Source organism: Protopterus annectens, chromosome 9.part0 (genome assembly GCF_019279795.1).
Source record: "Protopterus annectens isolate FY-2018-M chromosome 9.part0, PAN1.0, whole genome shotgun sequence".
Classification (NCBI taxonomy): domain Eukaryota; kingdom Metazoa; phylum Chordata; order Ceratodontiformes; family Protopteridae; genus Protopterus; species Protopterus annectens.
The window spans coordinates 258,350,863-258,366,713 of record NC_056743.1 but is presented as its reverse complement, the minus strand read 5'-3'; the positions used below and the strand labels follow the sequence as shown (position 1 = coordinate 258,366,713).

Sequence of the window (15,851 nt, the reverse complement as noted above, 5' to 3'; positions counted from 1 at the left end):
CCTGATGCACATACAGAACCGCATTCATGTGAGTTCAAGTCCTTGATGCAGTTATGTAAATAACCTTCTACGAAGTACTAACGACCTTATGGTTGAAAAGACAGCTATAAGAGGCTCCTTAGTTTTCAAGGGATACATTTTTTGCAGCTGTCTACAACCAGCAGAAAAAAGTACAGTTGTGTACACTTACCATAAATGTAGATGTTCGAGTGTATTCACTGTTGCAGTCATCACATTTGGGTTATCTGTTTGCAGTAGCCCTCAGTCAGCCCAATTATCAAAGTCTTGGGTCCTGCGTCGGATTGCTCTCTCATCTTCCATGACATCTGATAGTGAGGGGTATAAAGCATGCAGCCAATGACATTACATCAGTTTTCTTGGCCCAGATGTCAGGTGCCCCCCTAATGGGAAGCAATTACATATAAGCACACAATAAAACGAAAGAAACTTCACAAAACACAAAATAATAAAAAAGATCCAGGCCACCAATGAAGGCAAAACAACTTTTATATAGACACAGATTAGCGCTTTCGTCTTGAGGCAAGACTTCTTCAGATAAACAGCACAAGTGCTACACATTGCTTATAAAGCTCTCACAATTATAAACAATTAAAATTTAAAGAACCACACACAAGTAAAAATGTGATGATGTAATAAATATACAATATGAAGATATTTTTGTGTTATGGGAAGGGAGAAAGGATACTCTTGAGATGTTTATGCAATACTTGAACACCAGTACCACTTTTCTTACTTTTACACACACATGGTATGAAGTTAGTATTAATTATCTTGACATCACTATTTCTAAAAATAACAAAGGATTTAAATCCAATATTTATCGTAAAAGTGCCTGGTGTAACAGCTACCTGCACTACAATAGTCATCACCCTTTATTTCAAAAAAGAAGTCTTATCAAAGGACAAGCAGTAAGAATAGCAAGGATGACTTCTGACTTGAATGATTTAATGGGAGAATTTATTTTCCTGGGTAAAAAAATTTTAGAAAGGGGGTATCCCATAGACTTGGTGGATGAAGTATTGGGTGAAGTCTACAGGGGATGGGGTACTAAATATAAGGCCCTGCTAGGTCAACCTTTTACTACTGTGGTGAAACACAATGCAGATAAAAATTTTCATGGGGCTTTTGTCACGGAGTTTAATATGTTTTCTGATATTTTTACTCAAACAGTTAGAGCTAACTGGAGTGTGTTAAAAACAATAAGGATTTGTATGAAGTTGTAGGGTTAAAACCCACTTTCACCTTTAGGACAGGAAAAAACTTCAAAAGAATGTTCGAACAGGTGGATAGTAATGCCAAAATAATAAAAAAGGCCACTAGTTCTTGTGGCAATTGTAGCCAATGTTTCTATATTATAAAGGATGAGTGTATATGTTTGAACAATGGACTTAATAGGGTTGTAAGATTTTGCAAACGTAACTGCAACACTAGGATGTTAGTATACTTGGCCGTGTGTGTGAGGTGCTCTGCATTCTATACAGGAAAAACTGAAAGAGCATTTAAAGATAGAATGTATGAGCACATGCACAAAATACGGACTGGTAAAGATACTAGTGCTTTGTTCAAGCATTCAGTTTTATGCTCTTCCTTTTGTGGTTTTAAATTTGGCATTATTGATGTTATTAAAAACAATTTTAGGGGTGGTGATATTAAAAACATATGGTTAAACAGAGAGTTGAAGTGGCAGCTTAGGCTGAAGGCAAATATTCCATTTGGCCTTAACGAGTATGTCAACATTAAGCCAGTTTTGATACCCAAAGCAGTCAGAGTTTGACTATACACATTGATGCAAGGTGGGGCATCATTATTGTATTTTTATTATTTGTGTATTCTTACGTTGAATTATACGAAGGTATGGTAGATATGTACTATTTATTACATATTGTATATTTATTACATCATCACATTTTTACTTGTGTGTGGTTCTTTAAATTTTAATTGTTTGCAATTGCGAGAGCTTTATAAGCAATGTGGAGCACTTGTGCTGTTTATCTGAAGAAGTCTTGCCTCAAGACGAAAGCGCTAATCTGTGTGTCTATATAAAAGTTTTTTTGCCTTCAGTGGTGGCCTGGATCTTTTTTATTATTTTGTATATATATATATATATATATATATATATATATATATATATATATATATACACACACACACACACACACACACACACACACACACACACACACACACACACACACACACAAGGTTACACCTCCAACAAAAAAGCAAATGCACCAAAAAGCTTTAAGCATAGTAAACAAGAATAGAGGTATAGCCAAAAGTAGTCAGGGGGCTAGAGGGAGGGTAACCAGGACTGCAACAGTGAATACACTCGAACATCTACTTTTATGGTAAGTGTACACAACTGTATTATGTTTTTCGTGTTTCACTGTTGCAGTCATCACATTTGGGTAGATTCCCAAAGCTAAGGATGGGGAAGAGGATATTAGATAGCATTAGGACCAGCTATAAGGCCCTGCAAGACTGCAGTGGCAAAGCCAGCTCTGGATTTAGAGAAAATTGGCAAATGATAATGCTTGGTGAAGGTATGTACAGAACTCCAGGTAGCAGCTTCTAAGATGTCCCTGGTAGGGACACCTCTGAGAAAGGCTATAGAGGCAGATGCAGCCCTGGTTGAATGCGGTCTTATCCCCTGTGGGACAGGTTTTCCATGGTGCTTATAGCAGAAATGAATGCAATGGCCTATTCATTAAGAAATGGTTTGCTTTGAAATGGCCTTCCCGTCTGCCCCTGCAGCAAATGCCACTAGCAGCTGTTCAGATTTCCTGAGAGGTTTAGTCCTGTCCAAGTAAAATCTAAGTTGTCTGTGCACATCTAAGGAGTGCCATATGCATTCCCCTTTGTTCTGTGGATTAGAAAATAAGGTTGGCAAATGAATGGACTGATTAAGAGCCACACTGGATACTACACCTTGGGCATAAAGGAGGGATTCGTCCTGAGGGACACCCTGTCCGCATGAAAGATGATGAAAAGCTCCACTGCCCTAAGGGCCTGTAATTCAGACACCCTTCTTGCTGAAGTGATGGCTAAAAGAAAGGCTATTTTCCAAGAAAGGAATTTCAACTCTGCATTTGCAGCTGGCTCATAAGGAGGTAGAGTGAGTTTTTCCAATGCAAAGTTACGGTCCCAGGCTGGAGTTGGGGCTCTCCTGCATGGCCTTAAGTTTTTGGACCCTCTGAGGAAATGCTTGAGTAGTGGATGAGAGAAGAGGGGTGGTTCTGTGTTGTAATGAGCTGAAATGGCTGAGGCATGAATTTTGATGGAGGAAAAGGAAAGGCCCTTGTGAAGCATCTCAGTTACGTATTGAAGAATCTGAGGTAAATTGGGCGCTGCTGTGCCCATCCCGAGTTTGGTTCCAGGAACAGAAATCTCTTCCATTTATCAGCATAAGATTTTCTAGTACTAGGCCTCCTTGCCTCCAGAATGACATCCAACACTTGTTTACTGAGGGATGGTAATGGAGAGATCAGGTAATTAGCCAGGATGCCAAGTTCAGGGTTTAAAGCTGAGGGTGCAGAATCTGGCCCTCCTGCTGGGACAGCAGGGTAGGGGTCTGAGGCAGATGCCATGGTGCCAGCAGTGACACACTGCGCAACAAGGGGTAGCAGTGCTGGCGTGGCCAGTCTGGTGCAATCAGCATCATCCTTGGTTTGCCCTGTTTGATCTTTAGTAGTACCTTAGAGAGGAGAGGCAGAGGAGGAAAGGCATAAACTGATAGATTTTTCCAGGTGAAGGACAGGGCATCCACTTTCCAAGTTTGTTTGTGGGGAGTCTTTGTGCAGAATTTGCCCAATTGATAGTTCTGGGGGGAGGCAAACAGGTCCATATCTCTGGCCTCCCCCATTTGTTTATCAACATGTTGAATGTCTTTGGTTCCAGATTCCACTCGTGGGTCCATGAGATTTCTGCTTAGTTCGTCTGCCAGTGTATTTAGGTTTCCTGGCAGGAATTGAGCCTGTAGGTGAACTAGGTAGCTCAAGACTGTGTTCCACAGAGCCATGGCTAGTCTGCAGAGAGGGTATAAGTGGGTTCCCCCCTGCTTTTTTATGTACCACATAACAGTGGTGTTGTCCGTCTTTACCATTAATTGTCCTGGAAGAAGGTGGTCCTTGAAGGCTGTCAGAGCATTCCGTACAGCTAACATTTCTTTTTGATTGTTATGCAGGTGCATTTGACTTGGGTTCCATTTGCCCTGAATGCACTTCCCTGCCAAGTGTGCCCCCCCCCCATGCATAGTCTGATGCGTCTGTTAGGGTTTGGGAGGTAGGGGGTAGAGTGAATGGCAGTCCCTTGTTTTGGTGGCAGGCCTCTGCCCACCAAAGGAACTCATTCTGTAGGCAAGGTATGATAGGAATCATTGCGTCTAGATCCTGAGAATGTTGACACCATAGGCTTTTTAGATACCATTGTAGCTTCCTCATATGCAGTCTTGCATATGGAATTAGGAGAATGCAGGAGGCCATAGCAGGGTCTTTGTGGCCATTAGTTTGAAGTAGGCTGTCAAATGAACTTGTTTCTCTGGTGTGAGGAAAGCCATCTCGGAAGTTGTGTTCAAGCTTGCTCCCAGGAATACAATTTGCTGGCAGGGTACAATACATGATTTTTTTTTTTTGTTTATAGTGTACCCCAGAGAAGTTAGCACTTTTTGTACAAATGCCAGATGGTTCAATAGTATGTCCTGGCTTTCTGCCTGAATTAGACAATCGTCCAGGTATGGGTATATTTGAATATTTCTTTGCCTGCAAAATGCAATGACTGGAGCTAGGCACTTTGTGAATACCCTGGGCGCAGTAGATAAGCCAAAGGGCAGTGCAGAGAACCAATAGTGCATGAAGCCTGCTTTGAAGCGTAGATATCTTATGCAAGATTCCCTGATTGGGATGTGCAGGTAGGTTTCCTTTAAATCCAGTGTTGCCAACCAGGCATCCTTGCCTAGTATAGGAAGCAACTGGTGAAGAGTTAGCATCTTGAATTTTGGGATCAACAAAAAGGTGTTTAGGATAGAAAGGTCCAGGATAAGATGCCAGGAGTTGTCTTTTCTGGGCACCAGGAAATGTCTCTAGTAGAAACCTTGTTCCCTTCCCTCTTCTGGGACAGCTGAATAGCCCTTATACTTAAGAGAAAGAACTTGCTTTTGAGCCTCTGCCCACTGATTTGGGGGTAGATCTGGCCAACCATTTGGGGTTGGTAAAGTGTGGAAGTGGAATCTGTATCCTTGGGAAACAGAATTTAAAACCCATCTGTCCTGGGTAATGAGCTCCCATTTTTTTGCCTGCAGAGCAATCTTTCCCCCTAAAGGATAAGTCAGTTGAGAAGGGCTTGGAAATTTTAAAGTTAAGTCACTTTACCATGGGGGGGGGGGGGTCTTACTACTCCCTGCTTTGGAAGTGGGAGCCTCCCACTGCTTAGTCCTGTGCGTACCTTGGGACTGAAGCCTGGTGGTCTGCTGGCTCTGGGTTTGGACTGAGAAGGCATGGAAGAGGCAGGAAAGGACCAATTCTTAGAGGCCCAATGTCTACTAAATCTTGGAGGCTGTACTTGCAAGAAATCTTTAACAGTTTGCATAGATTTAGCTTTTTCCTCCATCTTTTTAAGTACTTCTGCTTTGTTGCCAAACAGGCGGTCCTGGTTTAAGGGAGCACTTTAACCTTATCTGGCAAAGACTGCTCCTTAAGCCAAGCATGCCTTCTAAGTACAGACCCAGTGACGGAAGCCCTGCAAGATTCCTTTAGTGAATCAAAACCACATTGCAAAGTATGTTTTCCAACTTGTTCAGCAGGATGCATTAAATCCTGTAAATCTTTATTTTCAGCAGTCAGGAATCAACATCAGTTTCTGTTTAAGCAATCCAATAATATGCTGCTGATACTTTAACATATGAAACTGGCAGTTTAAGGCCCTAATGGCCAAGGTTGCAGAAGTGTATACCTTCTTAACCCATCTATCCAGCACCCTGGAATCTCTGTCAGAGGGGGTAAGATTTTTGGCAGTAGTAGCCTTAATGCCCTTGGATCCCTGTGAAATGGTCTCAGGATCCGCAGTAGGATTTTTAAAGAGGAACTTGTGAGAGTCAAGAACCCTGTAATATCTATCTGGTTTTCTGGGAGCAGGAGGTAAGGAATCAGGGGCCAAACTAGATTCCGAAAAGGCATCAACAATGTCCATTACAGGGGGGACAGCTAAAGGCCTGTGTTGAGGCAGGAGTAAGAAATCCCTAAGCCTCTTTTTAGAATCACAGTAATCCTGGCTTTCCCAGCGAAAATGCTCCCTAAGAGTATGCAAGATTTCACCAAAAGAGAAATCCTCTGGAGGGGAAACAGAAGGAATACAGTCCTCTGCATCAGAATCCTCATAGGTAGATAAGGGTAAATTCTGGTCATCAGAGGAAACAGAAATTTCAGAATCCTGACGAGAAGAATCATAAGCAAATTCAGTCCTAGGTCTCAAAAGGAGAAGGTTGGCTTCCCCTGATTAAAGTAATAAGGTCTTCCACCATTCTTATCATTTGTTTTTTAGGCATAGAGGCCTGACCATGCGGTTTGGGCATCGGTTTTCTAAGCAAGGATCGAGTTTTAGGCCTTGAAGAAGAAGATGGCGTTGGTTTAATATGCAAGTCAGTATGCCTGAATACACTCTCAGAAGCCGGTGCCTGCACAGCAGCTCCAGACCCATCCAAGCTAGAGACATCCGCAGGTTCCACAGTTGAAGCATCTCGCAGCATACCGGACTCCAAATGGGTCTCAGTAGAGGCCTGCAAGTCTGAAGTAGCAGGTATCAGGGGCTGCGAAAGTGCCTCACTGAGTACCGGCGAACTGGCGACTAGCTTAGGAGAAGCGTCATTGGCAACTTTGGACCTCGGTGGTATGTCTTTATCTTTGCGGTTTTTCGGAATGTCGGGAGGCTTACCGAAGCCATATCTGGGTAATTGAACAGAGTACCAAAATATTTAGAACCGTAAATATACTGACAATGAATAGTTCGTTGTTTAAATAAGGCACAAAACCGACAGCGAGGTACGTCATGGTCAGGGCCTAGGCAAGGAATACAGTACAAATGAAAATCTTTATGAGGTATTTGCTTTCCACAAGAAACACAATTATTGACTTTTACTGACACTGGTTTAGAGCAAGAAAAAGTTTCCTTAATGGGGTACTTAGCTTAGTTGAAGACTTCGGTTCTGAAACTCGAAAATGAAAATTTCAGGAGTCTGCCAACAGGCACTTGCGAACTGCTTCTGCTTCAGGCACCGCACAGGAAGAAAGACTGATGTAATGGCGTCGGCTGCATGCTTTATACCCCTGACTACCTGACGTCATGGAAGATGAGACAGCAATCGATGCAGGACCCAAGACTTTGATAATCAGACCGACTGAGGGCTACTGCAAGCAGATAACCCAAATGTGATGAATTCAACAGTGAAACAAGTAGAACATCGGTAAGAGCAGCCTCTGAACATGACATTCATATAAAACATCAGTCTTGCTAGATCAGAGGAAGGATTAGGAGGGTATGGCATTCAAAAGTAAAAATGCTGGTCTGGTCTCCTCATGCCATTGCAAAGGAAGACAACCATAACCTTTTCAAATGTGAAATGACCTATATTGTTAGGAAATCACCTGCTGAAAAAGTGTAAAACTGTATAAACTTTTTAGGCAGTCCCATCTTGAAAATATTTATCACTGCACATCATATCCAGATCTGCTGTTATAAAATTAAGTCTCCGTGATGGAAACAGCTGAAACTCTGACCAAGTCAGACCTAAACTACAAAATGTAATCCTTCTGTGAGGGGGGGGGGACCACAATCTGAAATATTTTTGACTAATAAATACGAACAGCAATTTCATAGAATAGGTGAATGGTAAGGTCTGAGTGAAGACTTTCAAGGGGTTTAATGTAAATGTTTATTAGGCAAGGTCTTTAATGTGCTGCAGAAATCACTACGTTAAGTAGATCTCTTGCAATAGGTGATGCCCAGCGTTCATCTTTTAAAATATTTGGCTCTAAGGAGGTTCATAAAAAGGGATCTACTCTACAGTTTAAAAGCAAAGTCATACAAGTATAGTTAAATCTTAAGCTGTTAAGAAAATTACTGTTTAAAGGCTCTGGAAGGGAAGAATAGAAAAGGTCTCTTAAAAGCCAAAAAAAAAAAATGAAGTTCACATACTCATTAAAAAATTAATAGATTTAAAATTCTTAACAAAAAAAATAGTTGCAGGGGAGGAAAAGCACAGAGTAAATTTTAATGTCACTTTTACTCTGTGTTGCAATCCATAATGTTAATTTATGAATGAAAGCATGAGGCTTCCTACACAGTCAATAGTTTGTTCTAAACTGCATAAACTAGGATTCACTGTTGAATACGCCTTAAACAATATGTTAATACTACCAATTAGAAATATTCTTGGTGTATGGCTTATGGACCACAGTTTTTTATTTATTTATTTTTATTTTATTTTACATTTGATGACCGGGAAAGTCCGACTGGACACACGTCCATTTTCAGCGGAGGCCCAGGAAGAAAAGCTCCACTTAAAACAATTGCTAAACAGATAAATTTATAAGAAAATAGCCCTGTATTTTCAATAGACACATAAAATAATATCTAACATTGCTTCAACATGCTTATGTACATCACATAGCTGTGTTTTTAAGGCAAACAACTAGCATATAGGAATGTAATTAGTTACAGACATATACATTACTACCATTGAAAAATAAAAAATAAAATAAAATAAATAAATGACTTACCAACTTAAAGGTCCTAGTTTCTGCTCTTCATAAAGAGCATAAGAAATAATAAATATAATGTATAAATTGTGCATGAAGATAACTATGAACAATTTAAAACTACTTGTGCTATGACTATTTCATCCTGATGAAGGATGTTTTTTTCAGGAGAGGCAAACTCAAGACAACATTAAAACAGTCCTGAACAAAAAGAGTATCCAGTTCCACTTAGGGAAGACTTAATATAACGTTGTTAAAAGTATTTTTTAGTCTAGATGAAAATGGTTGGGCATTCAAGAAAATGTAATTGCTAATAGAATCTACACATTTTATATTATACTTATTTATTAACTTTCATGTGGTTATTAAAACAGAACACTGTCAACAGAGGTATACCAGCAATGCCATTTACTCCACTCGCCCCCAAAACAAAAAAAACACAACACTTTGCATCTGGCTCATTAGTACATAATATTAGGCGATACTGACGTAATGTGTAAAGATGCTATCCTTAATTGTGTATGTTATTCAAAATAATCTACTAAATATTCTTTTAACATTTCTTCTTTTCCCAAGCTATCATGTCTATTTTAAATGCCTCTTCAGATGCTGTTAAATCCACACATGGGCATCAACTGGGATTTACTGCAGAACACATTAATAAGGAATAAACTTATCTACTAGTTTGCAAGAATTAATGAGACTGAATGTTGGAGACACAACCAACTTATTACAGAAGCAAATGAAAGATTTACATTACATCTTCATTTTTTATTTATTTATTTTTAACAATAATTTGAGTTTTATAACAATGATTCTGTGTACCCTTTATACAAACCTGCCCTTTTAATCATACCTTTTGATAAAGAAATGGAGTACACAACTGTATTCCTCTGGCATCTTAAACACAGGCTTGCATTTCATCAAACTTTGTGGAAAGGGTAGGTCTGGCTATTCCCAACACTCAGTTATATGCCTTTTACTAGTTAAAAGCAGCTTATGAAACGCACGCAAGTAAAGCTATAAAAAGATGCAAGTTGTGCATCACACAGAGTATGAGAACTTCTCAGCATGGTACTTTCAAAGACCCTCACTGACAGGTTCAGGTGCAACATTTAAGAAAGCTTCCAGACCTTATCATGCACCCCTTTTCTTATACACTGACTATTATTATTTATTGCTAAAATATCTTGGCTCATGTTACTTCCCTACCAAAACAGTTCTTCAAAGGAGGCTAGCAAACTAAGAGTACAAGCCATGCTAATATTACAAAAGGATAAAATAAATCTTTGTTGATAAAAATTCAAAAAGGCATTCAAAGTTCAAATACATTTCTATACCTTATATGCAGTCACTTAAATCTAAAAAAAAGACAGCTCTTCTAAATTTTGGAAATTCATAGCAGCCAATAAGAAAATCAAGAATAAAAAGAAAACTCATATTAACAACTCCCACCAGAAACATCTTACGATCCTTTCTTGCAAATGTTATCATGGATGTTTTTATGCACAGCATTACATACACAAGACAAGATCATCCCCACAAAAGGATCCACAGCTAAAGTTACTTATTCTTTTGAGAGATCCTCACTGAACAGCAACTGGATAAAATACAAATGTTTTTATATATTTTAGTAAATTAACTTTCCCAAGAAACTAGTACTTTTATTGATTCTTTTCCAGCAAGTTTAACAGCACTGTCCCTTCTTTTATGTCTTACTGGTAACTACAAGAAAATGCTTTACCCATGGCATAGGAAGCTGCTCATATCCCACTACAAAAAATGGCCAACACTGATCAATTTAATATTATGCTAACATTCATGTTTTGCCAACATGATTCTTAAAATATGAAACAAATACTGACCTAAGCTGTATTACTGGACAAATTTTCACAACAAGCAGACACAGCCACCAATTCAAAAGCTGAAACAATGAACACAATCTTTGTGTGAAAGCTGAAAATGGAGAAATTTAAATCACTATAATGAAGCAGTGATTATACACTCACTTTGTAGACAAATGATACTGTTTGAATTTGCATTACTGAAAACTGACGCCTTTATTATATTTAATAATTCTGTACCACAGTATTGTAGCTGTACAGACTAGCTTGAATATATGGACTACTGGTCTTGGTTGCAGCAACTACTTTAATACTTCTGTGGCCACCCTAAGTACTATAGCTCTACAGATCAGAGTGAACATGTAGACTACTGGGTTCGGGGTTGTGTAAATGCTAAGAAAATCTGTGTAGTGACCTTCACTTGTGTATTTAAGGGCTTGCTATGAGCTTCTAGTATTTCATAACTAAAGGAAATGAATGAACATGCTACTAACAAATCAAAGGAGTGGTAACTGTGTTAATGTAAGGTAATGACTGATTGTAACCCTTAACTAAATCTTCTTTTCCATGGGATTTTTAGTAAGAACTGATCGCCACATTCTCTTGGTATGACCTCATTTTCCAGCATTACATACAATAATAAAGTCCTTCTGAATTGGTATGTGGGGCCACCTCTTAGCAAAGAATCTCTACCTTAGCCCCTATAATCTCTTTGAAAATTACACTGACTGTTATGTTTCTTCCCACACTGTTCTTTCAGTGGACACTTAGCATGAATGAATTAAATCTAGTGAGTGCCCCTTTGCATCCTACAGGATGAGAGTTCAGAACCAAACATTTATAATAAAACAGCCTTAACATCTTTGCACTTTTCTCCATGTGTAACTTAACTTCATGTCCAAATAACAGTGGTTCTAAAACTGGAATAATATTAAAGGAAGCTTCAGCAGCCATAAAAAAGGATCCACAAATGCCAGCAAATTTCTATACAGGATTCTACAACCCTGGCTGAATCTTTGGCAGACTTGTAGGACAACCTCATCATAAATTTCACCACCATGGACATGGTTATTAACTGGGATGAGTATTTGACCAATGTCAACCCCATGTTTTTTGTACTGATGTCTGTGTTTTCAATCCTGATGCCTGATTACTCACCCCAATCTATCATCTGGTACATTTCATCAGAGATCTCGCTCTGAAAAAAATACAATGTGCACCAGTGCACCCACAGAAAACATGGGGGATACATTCATATCCCTAGTTGATCCACCACTATGGACTCCTTGACTAGAAGGTAGACCACTGTACTGTAGAATGTGAAAGCCCTCAAATACCACTTTTAAAACCAGGCTATCCACTTTGGGAGTCTGTGACCAGACTATTTATAGAAAGCACAGGACAATGTCCACTTTTCTGGGGCTGAGGCTACCATATTAAGGTTCACTTCCGCGGTGCTGGTGGCAAACTTTAAAAAAATCTACCAATGTCAGAACCACCAGTAGACCTACAGGCTTGCAGCAGCATTGACTATGGGGTAGATATGGATTCAGTGATCCAGCTCCTTTTCTGACGCTTCACATCTAGGACTTTGCCAAACTTGGGAGTCATCTGGGGGTATATGGAGGGAATTAGTAGTCCCCTTCATTATCCAATAAGCCATAAGAATTCTGCAAGTGAATGTGTGTGCTCCTTTTTACACAAAGCCTTCTTCAAAATCCTCAAAGGGGAAAAAGTCTTAAGATGAGAAAACCTGCTCTTTGGGGCTAAAATGGCCTGACGGAGCTGCAGAAGGGCCTCACTATAGCATCTCTATGTCAGCATGTAGGAACTCTAACGTGGACTATGGCAAATAATGTTTTAGAAGTCATCATAGCATTTTCAGAGGCAATGCCACAAAAACTAAGACCTGTGGAGAAAGCTTCAGTGCCCTGGGTTTGACAAATGTAAACTGTGGTTGACCCCCGAATCCCAGCTTAAGGCACTGAAGGGGGAAAAAGACAACAAAACACTTTTGATAAGCTCAGTCTTAAACACATCATAGTCAATTTTGAAGTTTCAAAGACCACTGGGATGGAGCCTTGCTTTGAAGATGAAGGTCTCATCAATAATGAATCTGGAAAAAAAAAAGACAATAGCCACTTCTTTGGCACAGAATTAATAAGCACAATACAACCTGGAGACTGACTTAAAACATTTAAGGAGAAGCCTTTTTCAACTATTTTCATTGGAACTTTTTTGACTGCAGATTCCCTGATCTTAGAAGATAGAACACGTACCAGAGAGGTGATTCCTGAGTGCTTTGAAAGTTTGTGCTTCTTTTTAACTTCCTCAGAAGTTGAGTCCTTTTAAGGATTTCAAGGGTAAAGACTCAGAAGGCCTCATTGCCAAGGAAGAGCAACCTGACTCACAGGAATCTTTCTAACTGTTCAGGTGCCTTTTTCTATACTTACTATGAAAATGTAACCGCAACTTGTCTTTCTTGTGCCTAAGAGTAGAGGGGATAACTTGGAACAAAGTCATATAGTGGGCCTGTGACCTTCACGAAAACAATCACTCACTGAATATGCCCATACTGGAGAAATTTATTCTTCAGGGGCGCTCGATCCTTGCTGAGTTTTTTTTTTTTAAATGAGAAACAGCAACACAAAAACAGTGCAAGTGAATACAACAAATTCCATAAAAAGATAATGGGTCAGATTCAATAAAACCTAACTTAACATTACTACCACATTTTTTGCATTGTCTAGTAACTCAAAGATTACGCTAAGTGTGAATTAGTCTACACTTTGTGGTAACCTTTAAGAATCCCTGTCAATATTTAAAGCTGCAAGAATATCAGTAGGAAAACTAAAATTAGGAGGAAGAAGGTTTGAGTTATGTCTGTGCTGTCTGTTCACTCGGAACTGTGTACAGTTAGTATAGGCGTTATTGAATCCCAGGGAACAGCTTTAAAACTAATCAACGTTAGCCAACATACACATTTTTTATGAAAAATTATAACCATTTGAAGAAAAAGTTCAGAAATAAAACAATCTAAACTATTCAAACAGTAAATAGGCTCATACCCGCCTTCCACTAAATAAAAAGTATTAAACAGAAGCAATGTATATTAAAAAAAATAATTACCATTAAAGAGGGTCAAGGCCCAAGAAGAATAAAACATTTAATTACTGGAAAAAGAACAAAGATGGAACAATAGCTCACTAATCGCAAATGACAAGACTGCAGAAGCACAAATGGGCCACTCACTCACAACCTAGTAAAGAAATAAAAAAATAAATTGAGGGTAATGAAGCGCACTACAAGGGAAGATTAAGTACTTTGCTATTAAGTCTGGTTTGTTAAGCAGTCCCAGTGTCTACAAGTTACTAATGATAGACCCAATTAATATTTCAGTGCACAAAGAAAAAGGTGGGCTGTTTTTCAAGTGGCATGTGCCGTAACTGAAAAAAAGGCCCAATCATTAGTCCATGTTACCCAATGAAAAAACTTGTACAAAAATAAGTGCAATATATGGATGCAATCATACTACCTCAGTCTTCTAAAGTCAGAAAAAAAGAAAATTTAACTGTCTTGTCTCTCCTATATGCTATGCAATAAACTTAAGGAGTAAACACAATTCATTAAATGTGGAAATAATGAAACAATTTTAATTTATATTAAAGCTTCACTCCTCTAGAGCAAGTTTTTTTCTTACCTGCTTGAAGGGGTACTTTAAAAGCTACACAGTTAAAGCTCTTGTACATACTCAAAAAGGTTAAAAATCAAACTGGAAAAGGATAATGAAGAAACGAGAGCAAGGGTGAAGAGTTTGAGTACTAGAGAGACTAGATTTTGGATACAAGCTCTTTAACTACTATAAAAAATATTACATTAAGAATGTAGCAGAACATTTTCTAAGTAAGCAAGCAAGGAAATGGAGAAAGGAAATTTTACAAACAGGGTCTTCTGCAAGTTGGGATACAGAGAGCAGACAAAAAATAATTTACTGGAGAAAAATCACCAAAGGAGCCAAGGGATTGGGAACATATAATCCTAAAAGGAAAAGCAACAGAGTGGAATGAGTCTATACAAGAACTTGGACTGCAGGTTAGTATTTGCATTACCTAGCAGGGTTAATGAAGACTACAGACAAAGAAAGGGATAGGGGAAAATTACACAAACTTTTTATCAACACATTTAGTTCTAGGCTCAACTAAAAGAAGCAACTAGTAAGGTATCTAAAGTATTGTATGATAACTATAAAAATCAAATCAGGGGAGGAGGAGGGAAATATTAGGAAAAGACAACAGAAAGACAAATGAGCAAAGGAAAGAAATGTGTACGGCTCCCAAGCATACAATGAAGTCCAGAAGGTTTCGGAATTTTGCATGGGAATGCTTCCAAAACTATTTTTATACCCAAAAAAGACTTCACGGGATGTTCCTTAAATACACAGTGCAACAAGGGTTCTGTTCCCGGAAACACAGGGGAAATTGGGAATGTTTTGGGGAACGTAGCAAGATGCCAGATTTTAAAAATTTCCTGAAAAGTAGTTTGACAGCAGTGTTGGGGGGGACAAATGGTAGAAACTAAGGAAATTATTCATTTGAAGTAGAATCTATGATCTGACTTGCCTAGATACAGTAAAGGTCTTACCAAGTTTGATGCTGTTGGGTACAAAAAAAAAAAAAAAAAAAAACTAGAATATAAAAATCTAAAACAGTAATGAAAGTTCTGAACATGGTAAAGGATATAAAATAACTAGAGATGCTACCGTTACTAAAGGGAAGGATCAACTTTAAATGGAAATGTCCAAAGATGGAATTTGCGAAACAAAAGAAGCAGAATAATGTCCAAGAGTTGGTGTGAAGTTTAAGTGAAGGCAGGAACTGAGCAGTTTATGTAATGTTGGTGTGAATTAAAATTGTTGAAACAAAGCTATTTTGGGAGAGAGACCATGGTGTCCCTATAACTTCAGCTTACTAGGACAAATTATTATAGATAGCATGGTATGCTACCAAATCTAGAAAGTTCTGCTTTTTTGGTTGGCAGTGCCAATTCATGTATTTTTACACCCCAGCAAGATTATTATTGCTATATTAAGATTATTATTAGGATATTCTCTACTACCTCTAACCGCATGACAATGGAAAATGTAAGCTCAGTTTTCTTTTCTATTAATTATGTAATCTTATGTTGCAAATTAGAAAATCATGACTTACTAGAGATGCAAAAAAATAGTGCTTCACTCTTC

General features: G+C 38.6%; 1 protein-coding gene across 1 annotated transcript in view; it reads right to left on the bottom strand.

Moving 5' to 3' along the window:
- The window catches only part of NAT10 (N-acetyltransferase 10), a 1,889,152-nt gene that overhangs the window by 1,659,566 nt on the left and 213,735 nt on the right, over positions 1 to 15,851 (bottom strand). The gene's annotated exons all lie outside the window — the stretch shown is intronic.